Raw genomic sequence first — 17,821 nt, forward strand, 5'->3', positions numbered from 1 at the left:
AATCTGGATGCGAGAGACACTGTAGGGGTGGCCTCCGGTTTCGTTTGCACCACATGGTGCTCTTTAACGTGCACCCAAAGATCTGTAGGTACACTGGCGTTTTGGCCTACCGCTACGATCCAAATGGGGTCGTCGCAGGCGGGAATCGAACTCTGGACCTTGCAGTCTGCGGCAAATTTAACAGCCATAGCCTCAGAGCTAGTGCGATGTGTGTAGCAGTGTCTTACGAAAACCTTACAATTTGTCTGGGTGTATTTCTTTCTCTCTCCCGAGATTCTTGCGATACCAGCCCCCACTACCTCATTTAAAAATAACAGGCAAGGACCAACTACGGCAAAGCTGAAAAGTGCTGCTTTAATTGCGCTGCGCAAGTGCAATAATTTACGCTTTGTAACCTTTTAGCGCACAGCGAGTGACTCTTGAGGTTATAGGGTCCAGCTCATGGGCAAATATTATCATGAAAGTGAACAGTGAGATAGTGTACTTTTCTGTCTCGTAATTGAGGCGTGGTCATGTCGTTGCTTAGAAAGAAGGAATGGAAGACGTATGCGTCAGATATATTAACTGCTTCACATTCAGGTGCACACCTGAACTTACTAGCGGCCAATAAAGAAATAAGAAAAAAAAAAGACATTCGTTAAATTAGTTGACATTCTCATTCGAATGCATTGTTACTTCCTACTACTTGTTTTCTCCAGCCAAAGGTCGTGGGTTCGAGTGTCTCTATTAACTCCATCTTAATGAACTATGCATTGATGAACTTCGCCATATTTAACGTTAACAGATTTAAGGGCGACGATATAGAGGGAATTCAAGGGTGTGCAACGCGTACAAAAGCGGCGACGGGACGCGTGGCAAGGTTTCAGTTGAATGAGAGAGAAATGAAAAGGGGGGAAAGAAAAGCGAGGAGGAACAGGAGTGTTGCTTCATGCAGGCGGGCGTAGCCTTGCAAAAGTGGCCAGCAATTGCTCCGCCTGAACGCCACCTGTCAACCTATACGCCACCTATACACGGCCCGCCACATCACATCTGGTAGCATGGCAACATTCGGTAACGCAAGGGATTCGAACCGGGGCGCGCAACAGGATGCGCGGCATCCACTCCACGTCGATACATGTACACGGCTCACCATTCACACTCTTGCTCTGTTTCACGGAGGAACGTTAGCAGGAGTCGAAGCACCTCTCTCCTATGAGCATCCAGAGTCCTCGCGGGTGCGAAATGTCACTCGATCGCGCTTGAGTTTTCGGCCATCTTGTGCTACAGTCCACCTATTAGTGCTTAGCAATCTGCGTTAAATTCAGGACGCCCAAACAAACAGCGGTCGATGTCACCAAGGGCGTGACAGGGCACAATCGACGGCGACCTGCTGAGAAACAGGATACAGCGATTTGTGTCGTGGGCCCCATCTCCTGTTTCGGGTTTCAACTGACAGTTAACCATGTCAGCCTAGACAAACTGACCCTGAACTCAGACATTGATACGCCGCACTCCTGTGTCGGGCCGTTGTCAGGCATAGCACCCGCCGTGGCCTCCGCTGCCTGGATCTCGAAGTGCGTAATCTCGTTGACAACGGGAGTTGCTGCGTCGACACAGCGCCGCGTGTACTGCAGCGGAAATGTGTTCGAGCACTTTTGTCAAGAGTTCTTAGCTCGGTGCCAGCGAAGCGCCTTTGCATAACCGCATTGCCATGTTTAACAGATAGTGTAGCAAGAACTTAGTGTTGTAACGATATTAACGGATTGTACACACAAAAAAAAGTCACTTTCAAATCTTATGTGGTAAGTAATGCTTCGTTGCTTCGCATTCGGGAAGCATCGGTCTTTCTTTATCTTCCTGTTTCTCTCTTTCCTTCTTTTAAATAGCGCGGGCTGATGAAACTTCACAAGATTTTAATCATGGCCTGTGGTAGTTTGCGCGGTTTCATGTCTTCAACGGGTTTGCTTGATGAAACGAGCATTTGGTGCACGAGAAACTACAATGTCCTTTTTACAGAAGGAAATTATCACAATTGCTAACCATTAATGAAATCCGCATGCCCCATACATATTCTACTTAATCGTGTGTGTTTATATGAAATTACACAGTATTTTACACACCATCCCATAGGATCAATATGATTGTGCATAAGGGGCACAAGGTCTTCGAGAGGTTATAACTAATGTTTAATTACATGCTTTAGGGCGCATGTTGCAACTTCATCAGTCGGTTAATGTTCAAGGCTTGCATGTTTAGCACTTGTGAATCTCGCATCCATTTCAATGTATCCGTGCCCGAAAAGTGTCACCAAATACATTGGCGTGAAACATATACTTTTGTTGCGCCGCACACAATGAAAGCATACTGATTAAAAGAAAATGTATGGCATTGAGCGCCGTGGTATAAATCGAGCGCAATGTGCGGACAGATTTCGGGCGGACGGACTAATCCTCAACTGACGCTGGTTCCATAATTGCATTATGTACAAGTATATGATTAGCATGTTAATTAGGCGTGTCTATTATGCTAAAAATTGGAACCTGTTAATCGAATGTTGGCTGCTTTTGATTTGTCGAACAGGTAATGCCCCCTTCTTCAAGTAATCATGAAGGAGTGATAGAATCTGTGTATCGGCGAGGCGCAATATCCAAGACATCAATATAGCCTAAATAAGAGGGAGAGGGAGGGGCTACATCCAGTTGTCGCCTCAGACTGACGACCCAAGGCATGTTCACAGATGCATCACCGTAGCACTGAATGCACTGCACGTAATTCCATTTGTGGGTGACTAGCAAAGCAAAAGAAAAGAAAAATCTAATTCTGGAAAGCTTTCGAGTGAATCACGTCCTGTAACCTACCAGCGTCCCTCTCTTAGGGCACGCGGGAAAAAAACTATAAATGAAAGGAAATCATCGACACAGCCTGCGGTAGTCGTGCTTCTCCCTTTGTGCGCATACTCAGCGTAAAATGCCTACGGCATTTTGCAGAAAGAAGTACAAACGGCATTCCATAGCCACACGAGAAAAAACAAAAGATGTGAAGAGAGTAAATTAGGGAGGAACTTAGACAGAGCAAGCGACACAGACAGATAATGGAGAGTGCGCGAACGGAGTGGGTGCCTCAGGCAGCGCACGCTGTAGCACGGGATCTAAGCTCGCCGATTAGATAGCCGGCTTTATTTGCCAGCCATCTTCCTTTATTTGGAATTATCATTGATCCTACTTAGCACGTAGTTGGGTGATAGCAAATAAAGCGCCCAGATACGCAGAAAAAGCGCCGCGCTACCTTATGGGAACCGCAAACAGGCTCGCAAGGCGGACGCTAGCGGCGGCGACGGTGGCGACTCCCGCGGCCATCATTTCCCATTCAGCCGGCGTGCTCCCGAGGTCGTAAACACTCAATTTACGAGGCTGCCCTTAAGAGGGCGCCATAAAGCGGCGCTCTTCTCGATTGCCGCCTCTCTCGCGATGGAAGTAGTGCGGAGGGGGTCTACCGGTTGGCGAGCACGGTGTTCCGGGCGAGTCCGAGAGCATGGATGCGCCTTGTGCCGTCGACTGGAGGACGCGCTATCGCGCTGGTGCCCCATGGAGCGGCTTACGCCTGCTCTGCGGTGCGATGACGCGTGCTGCAAGTTTGCGGCGGGGCTACGGCGTCCCTCGTGGACGCTGTCGTTGCAACACAGTGTCTGAATCTGGGCCATACGTAGGCGTGGTGTGAACCGCAAGCAATTGAGGCAAAAAACGCGATCGGAGACGTAGAAAACGGGACTTCTGACTTATCGTCTGTTGTCTTCCGTTGTATGCAACATCGCTGATAGCTTACAGTGCCCCCGGTGGCGTCCTCGGACATTAAAATAAGTTAATAACTGAATAATAATGACGGTGATATCTGGCGTTTAATGACTTAATGGTCAGGTCTGGCCCAAGAGTTCCATGCAAGTTGTCATAAGTTCTCAACGGAACACTGAATATCGATGGGTAAGTGCCCTACGATGAAATCGATGAAATACGATATCGATGAAAGGGGCCTAAAATGTAGAGTGCGTAAGATTTATATGTAATAAATTGATGAAAATGAATCAGTAAATAAGTAAAAAGAGAAATAAATAAATAAGTAAGTAAGTAAATAAATAGTTGGTAGAATAGCGCTACACTGATTGGAACGCGCATTTAATAGTAGAAATAGTCGCTGTACCCCTAATGATAGGTCCTGCTGCACTTCAGAAAGTTAGTTGTGTGCCTTGTTCCTTTTGATTGTGGCAGCATCATGTGGCGCTTCACTTACTCCGTAACTGGCCGAAGGAATCAGAACTATTTCAGAGTGCAAAGCAGGCTCTCTATTTGGACCGAAAGTATTCAAAGCTAGGCAGGAACCATCATCTTCCAGCTGGACCTGCAAAGCCAGGAGGAAAATGACATTCATGAACATGGAAAATAACAGCATGTAGCAGCGTATCTATACATTTCACTCATTTCTCTATTTCTGTAACTACGCAACGATACTTAGTGTTTAACACTCTTCTTTTAGCAACAGAGATTTTTAAAAATCCAACAATATAGAGGTTTCTCAGAAATTGCCAGAAACTGTGCGTGTTTTTGACTTTGTAAGGTATAGTGTTCCAGATAGAAGCGCCAGAAAATTTTAGATCAACTTCCCACACATAATATATCGCAAGCAACATAAATTGAAACAGCAAACTCTTGGGCGCGAATTTAACGACGATGAAGAACACAAACAACAGGATGGGTGCCATTGATTCCGTTCTTCTTCCTTGTTTAATTTGAGCCGGAAAGCTTGCTGTAATCACGAATCCATACCAACTACCTCAAACGGAGATTTTACTTGAACAAATTTCTTCCACTTTGAGCTCTTTTGCATTGTCAAGGGACAAGCACAGCCAAGTCACAACGTACGTAAACCACATTAAGTTGTTTGTGTTCTTCGTCCTCGTTTAATTTTCGCAGACATGTTTGCTGTAATCGTGAATAAATTCCAACGTACTAGCGCAAACCAAGATTTTACTTGAACAAATTGAAGCAATTATTGCTTTCAGCTTTAGTATTGCTGGCCGGAAACGAGAATTGTTATGCTATTTATGTTCTCATGTTCTTGTTATGCTGTTTATATATTGAGTAACCCTTAACTTATAAGACGTGTCGAACGGAAAAAAATGTTGAGCTGAATGGGTAACATTTAAAGATGTGATGATTCGAATTGCTCATTTCTTTAATCGGCGTACCATGCAGTTCTAAATATGTTGCGCATGTGTTACCCCATGAATCTATACAACTACTAAGGTGAATGTGCATGAGTGTGAAATAAATAGTATGGGTAGCGAAATATTCACGAGCCTTTAGAAGAGTGAGACATCCAATTGCCAATTTAGAGCATAGGTTGTTAATGTGGCTTTGCCAGTTAACATCGGAGTCAAAAGCAATACTCAAGTTCTTATAAAATGAACGCTACAACAGTGAATTCTCTAGATATAAGCACAAGTTGACATAATTTATCTCTCTTCATCTAGCGTAATAAACAACATATGTTGTCTTATCGTCATTGATTGTTAAATTGTTGCTCGTAAGCCTCGGCTGAACACTCTAGTTACTCGTTATATATTTCTTGAAATTGGCTCATGCTGTCTAAATATCGTGCAGAGCTCACGCAAAAATCAGCGCCGTGTCATCCGCATATATCAATGCTTCTGAGTGTTTTCGTATGCCCCAGCCAAATGCTTAATGTATGTGACGTGTTACGCGGTCATCATTTAAAACGGATACTGTGCACACCGTAGCAAATAGAAGTATGAATTCAGGTTCAGTTGCAGTACCTCGAGGCGGGCGAGGCATTGAATCAGTTGGTCTAAGTCATGCGGGTATGACCTGTTAACAATAACAGCACACGATTGTTGCGGATACTAGCAGTACATTTAATACGAGTGTGAGAATTGTGCGCACAAAAGGTGCGCGAATGTAATAATGTAACTGCTCAAATCACCGTCCGAGGAGAACGTCTCGCGCAGGCAGGTTGCATTGCAGACAATGCTTTTACGTACACGTCATCAAATATAGGCGGGTTGCGGCAAGAAAAAGCAGTACTCGTTATTAGTAAACACGTTACCATGGCAGCTGACACTAGGTGCCACCAGTCTTGTAACCATCCGCCATCACCTCCCAGCGTTTCGAGCATTTTCAAAATGTCATGGTAATTGCGTTCAAGGCGGTAAATTGTTTCCTATTGATCGATATCTATAGCTGACATCCTTTAGTAGAGTGAAACCTCCAATGGGAGAAAGACCAGCGAATTGCGAAACGAGTGACCTATATAGACTTTCTTAGTCGTCGTAGTACCAGACTTACTGTCTACCCTCCCGATATAGCATCAGCGATGTCCAAAAAAAGTTACAGGTTGGCTACTAAATCACGTGCCAGGAAAACTAGTCGTAATTAGCTCGCAGAAGTCAGTACGATTATAATTATAGTGACCACGTGCGGAGTCGTGCAACAAGAAACACTCGGTGAAGTGACACTGCAAGCGAACTATGTGTGAAACGTTGACTTAGTCCCTGTATGTCATTCTTTCTGCGTGTTCTTCGCTCCTATACCGCCAACCTCCTCCGCTTACCGCAATTCGGGTGCCAGCAGCCAAAGCTATGCAGTTACTATGCAGTCAGCAGCAGTTTCCATTCTTTCTCTTTCCTTTGTAAAGCGCGAATAAACGACCACCTACTGCTGTTGTTACTATACTACGATCAGATTCGCAGACAGTCTGACAGGCATGTGAAAATAGTTCTACGTCCGCTCTGCTAGCGTGCGTAGTACCTTCTTTGGTGACTAGGGACACTTTGGACGCATCTCTTCCCGAGGCCGAGCGAGAAAGGCGCCATCTTTTTCTTCTTTCGCTACTACGGGCGCGGAGGCAAGAAGCATATATCGAAGACAGATCGAAGGATAGCAATAACCGCAGATGGTTCTCGCGATCCATTCGGCATCTCTATAAGGCGGGATTTCTCTGAGGTCCGTTGTCGGCCGAACCGATCAGCGAAACGCTCAAGTCTCGGGCGAGCCGCTGCGTCGGAGTCGGTGGCTCGATGCCGTTTGTTTTTCTTTTCTTTGCCGGGCGTCCTGGCCGCTTACTTTGGCCCACGGTGACGCGGCGTGGCAGCTTTAAATTCACCAGGTGCGTCTACCTGGCGCGTTTATGGCGAACGGTTTTTATGGTCGCTGCCTCGGCAAGCTTGTGACTCTAGGGTGGAGAGCCGTCGGCCCGTATATACAGTCTCTTTTGGCTCGGCTTTCTTTTTTCTTGTCATTTTGTTCCTGCGAACAAGCTGCACTGTTCGCACGCCATTGCATTTGCAGCTTCCTTTGGGGTAAGTGCTGGCTTTGCGCGCGACTCTGTGCGTTTTCATTTATGCGATTCGCTGATCGCAATCACTTGCGAAACTTCGGCGACACTTTATCCTGTTCACGGTATAGTAGGCAGTGGGAGGCTGTCTGACCCTAGAAAGTAGAAGCAGCGCGTGCCACTGTGTAGAAAGCGCTGATGGTGACGTCTCTGCTTGAAGAAATTGAAGAAACAAAAATGAAAGCAAGGCTCAGCGATTTCAGCCGTCCCAAAGTGAGAAGAGGGAAAAGAAAGTTAAGTGGCCACAGCCGCGAATTGATGTATTATCTTTCCTTAATGGCCTGCTTGCACTATTGACGAAATGAAGCGTGATGGGCTCTTTATTTGTTTCATTAGCATATTCATGTGACGATGCAGAAGAGCACACCCGAATTTCGCGGCGAACAATGCGTGAGCGTCAAATAAATAAACAAAAAATGAAAGTGACAGAGAAGAAGCTGAGTTCATCAAGGCGCCAACTGCTTTTATTAGCAACATTCCTGCTGCTTACTCTCCCCCAGAGGAGAGGAGAATAAAGGGTGAAGAAAAATTAATTTGAATGGCACAAAAGTGGAAAGGTTAAAAATACAAGTCGTCTAGTCGGAACGCTGGCTACAGGCTGAGGCGCTCCTCGTTCACACGTTGCTAATCACGTTTTCTCCATCTTCATGTAAACACTTGTTCGGTATAAAGAGATTTCCTCGGTATTTATCTTTTACAGTGTGTTACGTTGACAAATCAGGTTAGACGGGTCGTGCTTATTTTTGCAAAAAGCTTGTGCGTTTCCTTTGCATTCCGCACCTACCGCTGGCGGCCTAGCAGAAGCGCTGAGCGACTAGGACAAGAGAGAGAGAGAGAGAAAGCGCTTTATTTGCACCCGCCAGAGAGTATGGGTGATCGGGGTGAGCCGCAGCTCCCCCTTTCACCGTCTACCTTCCCCCTAGACGTCTGCCGGAATCAGTTGGCTTCCGGCGGCGGCCTGGGCTTGACCGATGACTTGTTTTTGAGCTTGTTCTTCCTGGCTATGGAGGAAGGATTCCCATGATTCTTTGTTCCCATGTAGACCGTTTAGCGCTGGGCAAGCCCAGAGCATGTGATTTAGGGTCGCTATGCCTTCGCAGTTTTTGCATTTGGAAGAGTGCACTTCAGGATGCCATTTGTGTAGGATATCTACGGGTTTGGGCAGGTACCAGTCTGCAGTTTTCGCCAGATAACTTCTTCCTTCTTTGTGAGAGATCTATGCTGGGGAGTGTTCTCCTGCCCATTCTGTAGTGTTCTAGAATTTATCTTTATGTGGTTAAGTCTCGCTTTTTGGACACGGAGTAGTCTGCCTGCGCTGGGGCCCGGTGTGTGAGTCCTCGGGCCACCTCGTTGGCGATCTCGTTCCCTGTGAGTCCACTATGGGCGGGCGCCCATATTATTCTACTTTGGTCGTTGGGTACGTTCTCCTTGCCTGCTTGCAGAATTTTGCCGGCCTCTTTGGACACCTTACCGGTGCCAAAGGCTTTGATTGCAGTTTTAGAATCGGTGATAATTATTCTGGTTGATGGGTTTGTGATTGCCATGGCAAACGCCGCCATCTCTGCCTCCTCTGGTGAAGAGTGTCTCACGCTACAGTTCGAGATTAGCTCGCCGTTGTCGCTCACTACTGCTACAGCGTAATGCCCTTCTGGGTACTCTGCCGCATCGGGGTACACTACCCCTTGGTTTTGAAAGAGGGAGCTTTGGAGTCATTGGACTCTGCTTCTCCTGCGTTCTTCGTTGTGTATGGGGTGCCTGTTTCTTGGGAAGGGGGGCATTCTTAAATTGTTGGGAATTTCTCTGGGAATGGCGGTTATCCCCTCTCGCGATTCTGGGCTCTGGTAGCCCAGTTTCCTAAGGATAGATCGGCCCGTTTTGCTGCCAGTTAGTCTAACATATTGTGCCGTGAGTTTCGCCTCGCACATTTTCTCCAGGGTGTTTGACACTCCTAAGTTGAGGATTGTCTCGGTTGATGTGCACGGTGGTAAACCTAGGGCGGTTTTGATACCTTTCCTGATGAGGATGTCTACCTTGTCTCTCTCTGCTTTGGTTGTCTTTAAGTACGGGATAGCGTAGATGACTCGGCTAATGATGAAAGAGTGGACAAGTCTAAGTAGGTTCGCCTCCTTCATCCCCGCGTTTTTGTTTGGTATCCTCTTGAGAAGCCTGCAAGTTTGGTTGGCCGTGGCTTCTAGTCTGTTTATCGTTTCGGTGTTCTTCCCATTTTCTTGTATCCACATATCCAGTATCCTGGTATTGTCCACCCTTTTGACCGGGGTGTTGTTGACCAGGAGCTGGATATTGACCTGCTGCTTGCTCATGATTCGCATCTCCGATTTTTCCGGCGAGAATGTCAACCCTATGTGCCTCAGATAGCTTTTCGTTTCCCAGATTATCCTTTGTAGGGTGTCTTCAATTGGCCGTCGACTAGGACAAACTTTTGTTGCAACCGCTTCAAATTTAATACCCTTAACCGTCTACAACGACGCGCATATATACGGAAGTGAAATGAGCATCATTACAGCCAAGCGCACCCGCCGTGGTTGCTCAGTGGCTTTGGTGTTGGGGTGCTGAGCGCGAGGTCGCGGGATCGAATCCCGGCCACGACGGCCGTATTTCGATGGGGGCGAAATGCGAAAACACCCGTCTACTTAGATTTAGGTGCACGTTAAAGAACCCCAGGTGGTCGAAATTTCCGAAGTTAAAAAAAAATTAAATTATAGGGTTTCACGTGCCAAAACCACTTTCTGATTATGAGGCACGCCGTAGTGGAGGACTCCGGAAATTTCGACCACCTGGGGTTCTTTAACGCGCACCTAAATCTAAGTACACAGGTGTTTTCGCATTTCGACCCCATCGAAATGCGGCTGCCGTGGCCGGGATTCAATCCCGCGACCTCGTGCTCAAATTTCCGGATTCCTCCACTACGGCGTGCCTCATAATCAGAAAGTGGTTTTGGCACGTAAAACCCCATAATTTAGTTTTTAATTTAACAGCCAAGCGCCTCAATCACCGGCAAGCCTTTTCTTTTTCAAGGTGTCTTGTATACACTACACAGGACAAAAGACAGGGTTCCAGTGAACACTTTCAGAAATTCTTAAGGTTGCCTGTGGCAGATAGCACAATTATAGTTCATGAGGCTGTCTACTCGAAAGGCGGACACTGCTCAGGAAAAAAAAATGAAATGCAAAATCAACTAATTAACAAAAATCCACTAATGAAGTTTTTAACTAGTTGCCTTTCAGCCCATGTTGGATAAATGGATTGATGCAAAACTTTAATGAAGGTCCTGAGGTACGCGACTCAGCGCGCTGCGGGCCGCTCCCACGTTGGGACAGTCACGCCATGCCCGACCGCTGCACCGTGGGCCCTCTGGAAAGCCCATAGTTGCGCCCCGGCATCGGGGCTCTTGATAGCGGAGAGCCACTTGTCCTCATTGACTTGTTCTGTGCCTCGTAACGAGGGGCAACGCCAGGGCATATGGTCTAGGCTAGTGAAGTCATTGCAGTGCCTGCAAGAACTAGTGGTTGCAATTTACAATTTCTAGCCGTGGAGTTCGATCGCGAGGCGGATCCGCTTGGAGCGAATTCTCAGGATGACACCAGTTTCGAGATAATAATTCCCGAACTTGGCGGAGAAACGAATTGGCGCTGCAGTTACTTTCTCAACAAAACGTCGTTTTATGCACTCGAGCACAGAAGTAACTGGAACGCTAAGGCATTTCTCCGCAAAGTTCGGTAATTAATATCTCGAAACTGGTGTCATCCTGAGAAATTGTTCCAAGTGGATCCACCTTGCGAACTCCACGCAGGAAAAGATTAATGGTGCTAAAGTTAAGCTGGTTTTTGATAAGTTAAGCGTTAACAGTGATATGTTTGGATGGGATAATGCAAAAAACAAACGATATAAAATCCCGAAGAACCATAAATGACACTACAAAGAGACCAGCGCTGCATTCAACATCTTAAACATAAGCTGTCGTAGCGTCGTCAATAAAGCTGTAGAACTTGAGGGCATGCTGTTCTCGCATGATGCAGACGTTGCCATGCTTACAGAGACATGGTTGAGCAGCGAAATATTTGACAGTGAGTTTGTTCCTAAGGGCTATAGGGTCTTTCGGGGTGACCGCGACAGAAGAGGTGGAAGAGCGGCCATATTGTACAAATCATCAATACAACTTTTTAGTATGCCCGATGCGCAAGATATTGAAGCTGTCTTTTGCAAAGCATACATCAACAAGGTCCGCTTCATCCTTGGTGTTCTTTATGGGCCTCCAAACTCTTCTGCTGCGGTACTTGAAAACTTAAGGGAATATATGCACTGCCATGTAAAATCACATGACAGAATACTACTGGCAGGGGACTTTAATTTACTAAACATTGATTGGTACACGTTTTCATTGCATTCTGCTCACAATATTGATAACACAATCTTTGATATTGTATTCACGTTTGACTTACAGCAAATGGTAAATAATTTCACGAGAGTACAGGGAGCCGTAAGCTCAATTCTGGGCTTATTTTTTGTTAGTGGCGCCATCCGAAATGCGATAACGTGTGCAGTCACAAACGGGATTTTTGATCACAAAGCTTTCTTGTTGAGCTTGTCAAATGTCTATCCTGATCACAAGAACGGTGTTAATTTGTATCCCAATTTTTCTCGTGCTGATGATGAATCTATTCTGGATATGCTTGCATTCTGCTTCGATGACTTCAGAAACAGCACTTGCAATGTAAATGACTTATAGCTTTCTTTTAGGGAAATTGTCTCCGAATGTATCCAACGTTTCGTTCCCACAATTGCAAGATCGTCTGTGCACCGTAACCCATGGATTTCTCGCGAGACGTTACGCTTACAGCGAAGGCTTAAAAGGTTAAAAGTAAAAGCAAGAACAAATGTAACCTTAAAATCTATTGTAGAAGGCACTTCAGAACAACTAAAACAAAATAATTTGCGACAAAGAAAAATATAACGGAACGATCCTGTTATACTGAACGGAACGAGAGATTCCGGCGCCAAATCACACCTAAATCTTCTACCAGTGGTTTCATGATAGACGGCAAATGTGTAAGTGATGAGACTGTCGTTTGTTCTGCTTTTAACAAATTCTTCCTGTCGGTATTTACCAAAGATAATGGTTGCCTTCTCAACTTTTCTATATCGCTTCCTGTTATATCTGACGTTGTCATTTCTGAGAGCGGCGTTTTTAATTTGCTATTGAACGTTGATACTAAAATGTCACCAGGACCAGATCGTTTTAAAAACGCGTTTTAAAGCGTTATGCGGAATGGTGTGCTAAGTACCTGTATGTCGTATTCACCAGATCTTTACGCGATGGTTCCCTACCGGATGACTGGAGACGGCCGAAATCAAACCTTTACATCAATCCGGGAAAAAAAAACACATAGACAATTACCGACCAGTATGTCTTACATCTGCATCATGCAAACTTTTAGAGCATATAATTCATAAACATATATTAGGTTTCTTAGAAGAGCACAAGGTACTTACAGATGTCCAACATGGTTTCAGGCGTAGGTTTTCTACATGTACTCAATTAGTTGAGACTGTTCCCGATCTCGCACAGGCAATTAATGAAGGGAAGCAAACAGATATTGTGTTCATGGATTTTCGTAAAGCATTTGACAAGGTATCACATAACAAATTAATCCATAAATTAGGGTATTATATAAAAAATGAACAGATACTTACATGGATCAGAGCCTATCTTACTAACAGACACCAATTTGTCACCTTAAACAATACTTCTTCTAACTATACAGAGGTTGCGTCTGGAGTCCCCCAGGGATCCGTTTTGGGGCCACTTTTATTTCTATTATTTACAAATGACATAGTCGCAGAACTTTCAGTTGCCGTGAAACTTTACGCAGATGACTGTATTTTGTATGAAAAGATATCTTCTGTTGATGATCAGGTGCGTCTAAATATGACCTGGCAAAGGTCACTGCTTGGTGCGAACAATGGCAAATGTCTATAAATTTTGAAAAAAAAAACCGTTTTTATTAGAATTACACATAAGAAAGAATCTCTGCAATTTGCATATAATGTTGACAACGTATCTCTATCAGAGGTAAGGGAGCACAAATATTTGGGCCTATGGATAACCAATGAGCTTTCCTGGACGAAGCATATAGATACTGTTGTTGCAAATTCTTTGCGTAAACTGTTTCTCTTGAGGCGCTCACTAAAATCATCTACGTCTGGTGTTCGTTTACTGGCGTGCAATTTGTACATTCGTCCGTTGTTGGAATACACCGTAATTATTTGGGACCCATTCACTTTAACCAATATTAAAAAACTGGAGCGTGTACAGCATAAGGTAGTTAGGTTTGTTTTAATTCATACGGCCGCGCGTCTGTTGGTGAGGTCGTAAGACGCAGTGGTTAACATAAGGTTAACACTTCCAAGTTCTTTACTTACTCATCAGGTTATAACACGAGACGAAGGCATGCTTTATCGATAACCCCCATCGACGCACGGAATAACTGTTTCAAATATTCTTTTTTTTTTCCTAGGGCAATAACAGACTGGAATAATCTTAATTCTGACAAGTTACCCAGAATTCCTTATCGATGTTTGAAAAATGCTTGCAAATGTTATGAATTCGTGTGCGTTATCTGCTTGTACGTTTTTTCTTGCATGTTATGGTATTCTTCACCAATGTCTGAAATTGCCTGCATATGTGATGAATTTTGTATCTGTTTACATGCTTGTATATTTCTATGTATACCCACCCTGCTATGATCTGATTTCAGATCGCAGTGTTTTTAAATAAATAAAATAAATAAAAAATAGAATTTGTAAATTGCAACATGGGGCCATAATGTAATTAGTTAGAAAGTTAATTAATTCATTTTTGTTAATTAGTGGTTTCAGTTCTTTGTGCAAGTAATGTCAGCCTCTTCGGGTAACCAGCTCATGAACTAGAATTGTACTATCTGCCATAGGCAACCTTTAAAAATGTTTGAAAGCGTTCGATGAAACACCCTGTATATGCACTGCACATCGCTAAGCATACCTTGTACCGTCGAAGCTTTCAGTTGATCTAAGGTTAAAGAACTCCAAGTGGTCCAAATTTCCGAAGTCCCGCACTACGGCGTGCCTCATAATCAGATCGTGGTTTCGGCACGTAAAACCCCATAATTTTTTACGATTTCAGTTAACGTGCGCGCACGTACACGTGAGTTTGGGTAACCCGCAACGTTTGGGTAACAATCCCGAGAGAGCCCGGCGGCGTCTTCCACAGCAAGACGGTTCTGCCCAACCGAAGCTTCTGCGATACACATTGCTGGCATCCTTCTGCTTGCTTGCACAAGCAGCCCCGGATGTACGGTTGCTTTTACCTTAAGTGCCAGCCGAGTTTCAATGGCACAGACGCCAAAAGCCTAACGCACTCTCACGTGACGCTGTGCGATGTCTTTCGGTAGTCATCAACCTCGCGGAGACGGAGTTTGCGAAGTGCATTGCAACGCTGCTGACAGCGCCGTTTGCTTGTGTAGCGTATACGTCGCTCTTCCCGTCGTCGAGCAGCTACAGCGCGACCTCGCCTTATCTCGTGCCAGAAAAGCCCACTATAGCTGGGCCTCGGGAACTATGTATACACGCTCGCGCAGGAGCCCAGGCATCTTACCGGGCTCTCTTCGAAAGATCTGCGTCGTCGGGACGTCCTTATCTGTTATCTCGAGTTGGGGATGTTTCCGGAGCGTTCGTTATACACACGAAGCAATCACTACGCGGGAGGCATTGGCCGACAGCGCTGTGACGCGTATTCCAGTGGCTAGCCCCCAAGCGCACGTACATACCCTGCCGACTCTCCCCCATGGTCTCGGCCTGACTGGCACTAGACTCCTTCCCGCCTCGCTATTGTTTGTGTTTGCTCCGCCACGCACATAATCTGTCCGTCAAAAAGCGATATCGCCGGCAGTTCGCATACAAGCACGGCTAAAAGACGCGCGTAAAATGCACGTTCCAGAAAACGAGGACAGATTGTTTTGACGCTGCACGGGGGCGAGACATCAGAAGACGCCGCCGGGCTTCTGAATCGCGTGCGGTGTATGTATACACACACGCACGCGGCGCGGCCCCCTGCTCAGCTTCTCGCTCGGGACGTGGTTTGCACGGGCCTCGCTTTAGCGTCGAAGACGTCGGCCCACCAACGAGGGTGCACGCGCCGAGATGCAAACAGTTTGGAATTTATGGAAGCCCGCGCATAAATGTTTTGCTTCTCGGCGCCTGATTTACGGCGGGTCCGCTGGCGACGAAAGGGGGCAGCTAGCAATCGCGTACTTCCTTTCCTTGATCGCAACCCCCTCCCTTCCTCCCTCCGCCTATGTACACCCCACGACTAAAACCTCCTGCTGGATGCAGTGCCCTTTCACTCTCGGTTGCTCTTCTTCTTCGCGTCGTTCCTTGTCCTTTTTCTGTAGCCTTCTATATTCTGCGTATTGAGAAGCGGAGGAAGGTTGCTTTACGGAAGGGGGAGGAAAAGAAGTAAAGTGGCTATTAGACAAACGGAAGGAGATTGCTCTACATTAAGAAAGATCAATACGTAAAATTGATATTGTAAGTTGTAAATAAATGAACAATGACTGCTCCATGTATATATACGCCGCACATTACGGAGATTGACGCAAGTGTTTGCGAGAGGCAGTTCTGGAAAGGTTACACAGCGACAGGCTTGTTCATGGTACTTCAGGTACAATGGATGGTGAGAATTGAAGGAAAGCGAATAATAATAATAAAGAAGTTAGCAAACACATGCGCACATGCAAACCTACATATATGAGAAAGGCTCTAACACATAAATTATGAAGAGTTCCATTATAGATCTGTGCACCGCAGAGAGAGAGAGAGAGAGAGAGAGAGAGAGCGAGAGAGAGAGAGAGAGAGGAAAGGGGAGAGGGGTGAGGAATACCATATTAACGGTCCGGTCGGTTGCTCTGGACTATGGGGAATGGAAAAGGGTAGAAAAGATTAGGAGAAAAGAAAACCGAGCCATGAAGAGAGTCTTTGCGCAGCGCGAGGAAGGTAACTGACAACGGCTACATTATTTTATACAGTCCTGATGCTTTAAAAAAGAAAAGCTAAAACATGCAGATCCACCGCAATGTTAGAATCGAAATGCCGCAAACCCTGTTTTGAAAGTGAGCGAGGTAGCAGAAGTGGCGGATGAGACCACCACAGCTTCGTCGCCTGTACCCTCCAGCTGCCTGCGTCATGACGACAGTGGTGGTGTGTGATGCTCGTCAAAGGAGGAGGAAGTACTGTTATCCAAAATAATAAAGAAAAGAAGCGCGAGCCGGCTGGTCTTCCTGGTTGCGCCTTAGAAGGTGAGGGTTGGGGAGGGGGGAGGGGGAGCTCAAGTCAGGGCTTCTGCGGCTTTCGCAGCCCTCTAGCTTTTCTGAGAGATCGGCCAAGTATGGGGGGGGGGGGGGTCACACACATCTATCACGTACGCAGTGCCAAAGTTGTCTATAAGGGCACATGCGCACAGTGTCTCATACAAATTGACCAAAGTTGTCTACTAGGCCAGACAGCAGTCAGCAGCAAGTTGTCTATAAGGGCACATGCACACAGTGTGTGTGTGTGAAAACTTTTATTGTAATGAAGTCCGGAGGCTCGACTTCTTGAGCCAGGGTGGGCCGCTCCCACGTTGGCACTGTCAGGCCAAGCCTTTCAACGACGTCATGGGCCCTCTGGATGGCCCTTAGTTGGTCCTGAAACAATGGGCTTTGAATCCTTTTCTCCTACAGTGTCCATTCTTCAACGAGGTTGGGGAGAGTCGCGGGACACCCCGCCAGCATATGTCTGAGTCCAACGATGCCATTACAATCGCTGCAGTCCATCTTAATCTCCCTCTCTGCACAGAGTGGCCCGAGTTGTTGATGTAGTACATATTCACAAATACATCCGGTGAGAAAACGAGTACGAATGCCAAACCCTGAGAACAAATCAGACTAGTGTTTTTAAAGCAACTCGGGCTAATGTCGGCTGTATTAGTAGCCGTAGTGGTAGAACTTATTTATAGAACGGCAAGGTCGAGCCCAGCTTTTGATCTCTAACCTGCTATTCTGCACGGGGGAAGGGGAAAAAGGAAACGGAGGAACTGTGGAGGATAAGGATGAAAATATTGGTGCGATGTTACTAGGCGTCAACACAGCAACATATTTAAAGCCGTGAAGGCGTTGGCTGTATACCACAAGAATGCTTTACAAGCGACTTCGTAGCGCGCCGGCAGAGACAGAACGCCACCACGGTCCAGGAACGTACCGCCGCTAAAGACGCATGTAGTAACGCATGTTTAAATCACTCCTTAATAGAGTCCTTGATGCTTTGAAGCATCGACCTGTGTGTGTTTCTCTATGCGGGCAGGCCACGCCGATTCTATAAGCGAGGTAATAAATGACGCATTCTTATT

The sequence above is a fragment of the Dermacentor variabilis genome, chromosome 6, assembly GCF_050947875.1.
Source record: "Dermacentor variabilis isolate Ectoservices chromosome 6, ASM5094787v1, whole genome shotgun sequence".
Taxonomy (NCBI): Eukaryota; Metazoa; Arthropoda; class Arachnida; order Ixodida; family Ixodidae; genus Dermacentor; species Dermacentor variabilis.